Consider the following 8,281-nt stretch of genomic DNA (forward strand, 5'->3'; position numbering starts at 1 on the left):
CATGCGCTGAGGAACCCAGCTTTAACGTTATATCATTGAGGCATGGACATTCCCCTGAAGCCATTTTGAGAGCTGGTCTTTTATCTAAAAAAGTATTGGTGTTTTGGTTTGTTTTTGAGTTGGTCTAGCCTTAGGACTTTTTCCCCCAAAAAAAGGTTCCCCAAGCATGGTTTTTTTCACATATGGGGCTGAAGCTGTAAGAACCATAGAATGAGCATTTGGTTAATCCAATAATAACCAAGATATGTAAGTTATTTGAAAAAAAGTGGATAAACCATGGATTTAATAAAGAAAGCAAGCATACAGTCTAACATGAAAGTAAAAGAACACAAAACAGTCACTAGCGGTGAAACAAGGAAACAACAGCAAGCAAAAACAAGGAAAACAAAGAACAGAAGCACGACGAGAACAACTGAAAAGGTGAAGTCCACCCTCTGGTATCTAAGGCCTTCTCAAGCTGTCAATGGGTGTCAATCACTCCTGCAAGTGTGTGCTCAAAGCACCAATCTGATCGTCTGGTCTATCACTCAGGAAGTCAATGGAGCATTTGAGCTTCTGGATAGTATCTCCAGGAAAGTGCTGACTAGGATTTTTGTCTGCAGAAAACCATGCAAGGAACATATGAATAATTTTAGCAATGACAGAGCGAGGTGCAAAAGCATGTAAATTGAAAATACGATTGTTTCTTTCTAGCCATAAATTCCAATATATGGCTCTTGAAAGGAGAGCTCATAATCGACAAAGTTGTTCATGTAAGGATGAAATCCAAGTTGTCCAGACATCAAAAATTGACCGAGGGTAGGAAAAGAGACCTAAAATTTGAGCAAAAAAATTCCAAATCCGGGTAGAGAAGTCGCACTTAAGAAGAAGATGATCCACAGATTCTGAAGCTCTATGGCACTAAACACAAGTGTCCTTTGCACAGAGTATTACAACCTTTCTTAGCTAGGTTGTTCAGGGTTAGAATTTTGTTAGCCAAAAATAGGGTAATTTTACTAGGACATTTCACTTTCCAAAAAAGAGGATATAGGGGTGAGAGGACCCCACCATCCTCTAAAAACAGATAGAAAGATCTCATTGAAAAACACATAATACTCTCCAGAGTCCAAGTTATAACATCCTCTTATTCACTACTATAGTTTGGAAGGACATCCAAAAGTGGCGAGAGGAAGATAAGGGAGGCCAAGTTGAATAAGGACTCAGGAGCTTGAAGATCAGTAATGAAGTTTCTTACAGACGTCCAGGGAATAGTGCATTCATTGTAAAGATCAGGCCAAATATCTTTAAGGGCTCTACCATCTAGCCATTTATCATACCAAAGTAAGGAATTAGCACCATTTTTCACAATCTTGGATATGCAGGATCTAAAAGAAGGAAGGAGTGGTGTAATACAAGCCCAGAAAAAGGATTTGTTTCTAGGTGGTATGTGGAACAAAGATCCTGAGGTTCCTCCATGAAAATAATTGAAATTGATGACTTTCAACCAGCAATTGATTGAATCTGAAAGGATTTTCCACAACCATTTTCCTATGAGGGCCTTATTGAATTCTTGAATGTTGAGAATACCACATCCTCCAATATTTTAAGGTATGCAAATTCTTTTCCAGACAACTAGATGAATCCCTTTGGGCCCTAGCTTCGGCCTTTTTCAAAAGAAGTCCCTACGAATCTTATCGAACTCTTTAGCCACCAAAACTGGTAGCTTAAATACTGACATCCAGTAAGTAGAAACTAAGGAAAGAACATAATTTAACAGATTGAGACGACCCCTAGTGAGAGGTAATTAGCTTTCCAGGAAGTAAGCTTAAAACCGATCTTCAGAATAAGCTTCAGCTAGTCTTGTCGTCCTGGTCGTCTCCCTGAGAATGGGACCCCAAGGTAGGTAAGAGGGAGACAATCTCTATCGCAATTAAGAATAGAAGCTGCATTGACGTTAGGACGGAAACCATAATTGGTAGAGTATAAACAGCTTTTGGAATAATTGATTATTAGGCCTAAAGCCCCTTCAAAAAGGTACAGGATCAACTTAATTACTTCGAGATCGTCCTGTCCTCATGTTGAAAAGATTATCAGATCATCTGCATATATGTAAGTTACATTTCTCTTATAAGATGTCGCCATTAAATTGAGATAGCATAAAATACTTTTTGAGAAATGTGTACATAACATCCCTAAACCCTCGATAAACTTGAAGAACTAATCCTCTCATTATAAATCATGTTGTTCTTGAATTGTTTTCCTTTCTTTTTCGCAATGTGTTATATTCACTAGCAATTGGTTTTTTTTCTTTAAAAAAAAAAATAGATAAGGCACGTTCATTAAAACTAGGGATGAGTGAACGCTATTTTCTCACTCCATTTTCCATTTGGAACAAATCCAAACATTACACAGAGACATTACAGACAGAGCAGAGGCTCAATTGAAATTCACTGAGAAGATAGACAACTGCAGATATGAGTGAATGAATTCAGTTTAGAATAGCAGAATGGGACCAGTACTCTTTCACTAACTCTCCAAATAAAGATCCCTCCCTTTTCATTAGTTTTACTGGTTCATCATACTCCACCAATTTTCCTGAATTTAAGAAGCAAAAGGAAGCTTTAACCAATCACCTACGAAAATGAAAACAAACTAGAATGTGCACTTACCATCACAAATAGCAAGCACCATTGTGCAGTCCATTACAGTTGGAATTCTATGAGCTACTGTAATGACAGTGGAGTGTTCAAACTCTGTCCTAATCGTCTTTTGGAGGATCGTATCAGTAGCATTGTCAATCGATGCTGTGGCTTCATCGAGCACAAGGATTCGGCTTCGCCTCAATAGTGCTCGTCCTAAACAGAACAACTGGCGTTGCCCCATGCTCCAATTTGACCCATCTTCAACAACTACACAACAAATTTCAGAACAAAGAAACATAGCCAAAAAATCATCAACCACTGAGATTATTTAAGAATGTCGTTAATACAAACCTCGTGAATCCAAGCCTTTTTCTTTCTCTTGTACAGCTTCTCGGAGTTGGCATTTATCAAGAACCTTTAAAAAAACCATGAGGATAAATGAATGGAACATGTACAAGTGCCATAGAGATCCACAAAATAGCAGCCATAAATAGTACCTCCCATATCTTCATATCTGTGTGTTGTCCTAAAGGATCCAAATTGTATCTCACTGAGCCATTGAAGAGTGTTGGATCTTGAGGAATGATACCATACCGAGACCGCAAGTCATGGAGTCCAATGCTCGAGATATCTATCCCGTCTATTACTATCTTCCCACCTGCTGGCTCTACAAGCCTGAACAATGCAGCTATCAGAGTTGTCTTGCCACATCCTGTCCTGCCAACAATTCCAATCTTGTGACCGCCTTCAAATGTGCAACTGATCCCTTGTAGCACAAGTGGAGTGTCTGGCCTATACCTTATCTGAATCAATGAAGACATTGCCAACAGAATCAAAACCACGGAAACAAAGTAGAATATCAGAGTACAATTCGATCTAACACAAGTACCTTGAGATCATGAAGCTCTACTCTACCAGCAGAAGGCCAATTAGGTGCAGGCCGGTTTTCATCGATGACCTCTAGAGCCTCACTTAAAACATGCATGTATTGATTTAGTCTTTCAACGGATATGATATTTTTCGCAACTGTGCATTGGCTTTGAATAGCAGACAAGAGGGACCTGCTCAATGTGATACCATAAGACAACGCCATTCCAACAAAGCCTGGAGAGAATGTCCCTGGTGGAAGTAAAACCATGACAAGAGCTGATGAACAAAGAACAGCTGCACTCATCATTTCTAAATGCAAATTTAGCCATTCAGTTGATGCAAAATTAAGGAAGAATGGGCTTGCATTCTTGTTAATGAGTTCCAAACTTTTAGCAAAGAATCTATCCTCCTCTTTAAAAGCTCTTATTGTCATGGCTCCTGACAGAGATTCAGCAAGATGATTGGCTACAAGGGACTTCGTTGTGCCATAGATTCTCATCAACTCTTTTGCAGAAGCAAAGTAGTACTTCTGAACATAAAAGTAAAGACTCAATATATGATAAAATTTAAAAAATAAATGAATAAGGGATAATTTTACTTTACCTGTAATTTAATGGCAACACAGATCATTGGTATGACAACAAACAAGATTTGTGGAGTGATTACAGCTAATACACCAAGGTTGCAGTATAGATTCAAGGTGGCACTGATGCTCAAGATAAGAGTGAACGGCACATCAACATCAACAATGCTCAAATCTGAAGAGACCTGTTTCAGAAGAAAGAATTCAACATCAGTACCAAGTTAACATGCAGATTTGTTTCAATGGATTTGAAGTTTCATACCCTACTAAGTATCCTTCCCATAGGAGTTGAGTCAAAAAATGACATAGGCGCCCGGAAGAGAGAACTCAATAGCTGAGAAAACAAAGATTTTGATGATTGGACACTAAGAACTACCATGAACAATGATCTGGTGAACAGAAAGATTGAAATACTGAACCCAATTGCCAAATAGACTGAGATCAGCCTCAATGTGCTAACTTGAGGTTTCTGAACATTGGCAGCCATCAATGAATTCTGTGAGATTTGTCCAGCTATATATATTATCTGAGAAAGAACTGAGAGTGAAACATAAAAAAAATCCTTTGTTCTGATTCAGATATAAGATGTAAGGCTTCCATCCTGCATCTCCAGTTTCTCTCTCCTCCTTCTTAATCAATTGATCAACTTTTGATACATTTGCCTTATTTTGCTGGTCAATGGTACAACGATGGTTGACTTTACTCCATGAACTTCTAATTCTTTCTCGATAAGCAACCTTTTCAAGCCTTTCAGTACCGACTGTTTCAGTGTGAGCATTAACCAGGTCTTGAAAATCTTTGCTAGAAGCTAATAGTTCATTGTAAGGAGCAGCACCAAGAATCTTTCCATCAGATAACAGCTGTTGAAAGCAAAAAAGGTGGCATATTAATCTCTGATAGAAAGAGCAGAAAATTTATCTTAATATGTAATTCAAATTGAAAACGGACTGACCAAGATACAGTTAACTGCAGGAAGGAAATCAACTTGGTGAGTAACAAGTAGAACAGTCTTTGTTGACAAAGCACCCACAACATAATTCTGCGACAAATGAATACTCTCAGACCTATTCAGAAGATGAGTTTAAAAAGGTAACGAAATAATTGAATTTATCATTATACATTGAATAAACTGGTAGCAGTATGAGCATCAACCGCACTGAATGGATCATCCAAGAGATATATATCTGCGTCTTGGTATAAGGCTCGGGCGAGCTGAATCCTCTGTTTTTGGCCACCACTTAAATTCACCCCTCTTTCTCCAATCTCAGTGAGACCACCAAATGGTAGCATCTCAATGTCCTTGACTAAAGAACACTTCTCAATTGTTTCTTTGTATCTTTGATTGTCCATTGGTGACCCAAACAAGATATTGTCTTGAACAGTTCCTGTTTGGATCCATGCACACTGAGAAACATATGCTACTTTTCCACAAATATTAATCTGTATTTCGAGTAAAAATGAATTTTCAGTAAACTCAAGAAGAATTGAAACCGATAGACAAGAATTTAATGAAAATTTGAAACAGAAACTTACAGTGCCTTCTACTTTTGGAATCTCACCAAGAATTGCTGCTAATAGAGTCGATTTCCCTGCACCAACCTCACCGCATATTGCAACCTTCTCCCTCGGATGAACTTCTAAGTTTATATTTCTAAGTGTTTGTTTTGACAAGTTGCCATCCCAAGAAAACCCACACGAATTGATGATTATCGGTTGCTGTAGTTCTGAAGCACATTTCCTGTTAGCATGTCCATCCTGCAGTTCAGGAGCATTAAGAAACCTGACAATTCTGGAAAATGCAACCTTTGCCTGAATCACAACTCTGATAACATCGGGAACTGATTTCACTGGATTTTGAACAAGACGCAATGTGGCGACAAAAGTAAACACGTTCTTGGCATTAAGAGGAACATGCATAAGATAACAACTTAAAAAAGTTGCACCTGATGCCCATATTGGAGAAGACCAAAAGAGAAAAGTAGTATATGCTCTTCTGAGCTGAAATGCAGAAAGCCAATTACATTCCACTGATCTTATACATTCAATAACTTTCTTGAAATGAGCATCCCATGCGTAAAGCTTCAGAACTTTCATATTCATCAGAGCCTCTGTCATGGCCTTCAACCTCTCATCCTCTGCTTCCATGAGTTTTGTCTGAAACTTGTGTTGCTGCTTGGCAAGCGGAGCATTGCAAAGCACAGTGAGTACAACGACAGAGAAAGCCACAATCATCGCAAGACCCACTGCATTATAGAGAATTATCAAAGCAATACAGAGTTGGAGGCCTGTCGTCCATGTGTCATGGAACCAGACCAGGAATTCTCCAATCCTATAAGCATCGACAGTTACATAATTCATGATCTTGCCCGATGAATGGATCAATTTTGCAGAATTAGACAGTCTGAATTGCTTCTGATATATAACAGCAGTTAGCAATGATCTCACCTTTAATCCCAATAATGTTGTTCTGAAAAGCCATTGTCTTTGAGATAGACATTCCAAACACTTCGCAATGAAAAACACCAAGGCCAACAGATAACCTTCATGCTTGAAAGATCGATTCCCTGATGCCACATTGATGAAGGCTTTAAGCAAAACAGGGCCTGCAAAACTACTGAGTACCTTCATTAGAGCAAAGAAAGCTGACATTAATATATCTTGTTTATGGCAGGAGACTATTGTCCATAAAAAACTCGGTGAAGCTGATGGTTTAGTTTGTTTCTGCTTATTCCATTGCTCAATGAATACATTGTAGCAACTCTCCGCTCTGTCAGGCTCATGCAACAGTGGCATGTCTTTCTCTTCTAGAGGCCTCTCACAGCCCTTTCTCATCAGAGAATTCAGCCACCAGAATGACATTTTACTCATGAATCCTGCATTGGCAAAAGGAGTAACACTAGCATCCCAATCTGACACAGGCTGATGAAGACCATCGTAGATGTTTTTGCAGTCATCTTCGTCAGTCTTTGAGCTTATAAAGGCACATACCAGCAATAATATCACTCCGGGTAAGGATAAAAGATCCATGAAAAATTCAGTCCATTTTTGCTTCTCTGCAATTATGTTTAATGCGGAATGAATGCAAAGAATGGCAGTAGATATCGTAGCAATTTCCGACCAAATCTTAGCAAAGGCACAACCGAGAACACTAGTTCTAATGCTCACAACAACTACAATAAGCACCAGTGTAATGCCTTGGGAGAAAACAACTAACCACCATAGCCTAGGATGGTTTTTCGGTCTCTCAACAAACATCCAAACCGCAATGACGAGATAAATCATTCCCAAGAACCCATTATACACAGCAGAAGATACTCTCAACCATGAATTTAAGTAGAAAAGAGACTGCCCCTGGTTCTTTCTTGATGAAACTTTATAAATAAGTTTTGTAAGGAGTACAACAAAGAGGATTGCATTGATGGAGATGAAGAAATTGTTCATGAAATTGGATGAGTCTAAGAGGCTTCTTAGACCATGAATTGTTTTGCCAACACCTGATAAGAAATCAAGAATTTAGTAAGATTGACAGAAGTTTAAACATGCAAAGACATTGTTTACGTGCTAGATTCATCCTTACTTGCACCAACATCCATGGTTCTTCTTCCAATCAGCTCCTCCCTTTTTTCCTTTCCTGTCACTGCATCCAGAGCATAATTGTTAACTGATCTAGTGAAAGTTCTGATGTGTTTGAACTTATTCTTTGCAGGGAATGCATATAATTTTAACTCAAGGAGAGAAAAAAAATCCACCATGGTAATAACTAATGAACCACTTTAACAATTGGATAGTTGATATTTCACTCTCATCTCAAATTAAAAGTTAAGAGCTTGAATCCCTTGTTTGTCCATATTTCTCAAAAACCAAAAACCTTTTGACTATGAGTTTTTCTTATGATTTAAAAATTATTATTATTATTATTATTAATATTATCATATGCGTTAATTATCACTACATCACCTTAGAAGTCTGATATGATGCAGGTTAATGACTAACATGCTATCATTAAATATGTGATTAGATGAGCAAAAACATTATGATCAGTTGATACTAAGAATATTTCTGAGAATGTATTATTGAATAACTGGTGATTTTAAAAAAATAAATAACCGACTGTGATACAATTCAACTATGGTTTGCCACGCTGGAATTTGTGGCATAATCAGTGTGGAAGGATCTCGATTCTTTTGGAAAGGGGTTTTGTGTTGCT

At 38.1% G+C, this 8,281-nt stretch overlaps 1 pseudogene; it reads right to left on the reverse strand.

Annotated features, from left to right (window-relative positions):
- Positions 1-2,467: 2,467 nt before the first annotated feature.
- LOC120260131 lies at positions 2,468-7,389 on the reverse strand (annotated as a pseudogene).
- Positions 7,390-8,281: the final 892 nt, after the last annotated feature.

Source organism: Dioscorea cayenensis, chromosome 5, assembly GCF_009730915.1.
Source record: "Dioscorea cayenensis subsp. rotundata cultivar TDr96_F1 chromosome 5, TDr96_F1_v2_PseudoChromosome.rev07_lg8_w22 25.fasta, whole genome shotgun sequence".
NCBI lineage: Eukaryota > Viridiplantae > Streptophyta > Magnoliopsida > Dioscoreales > Dioscoreaceae > Dioscorea > Dioscorea cayenensis.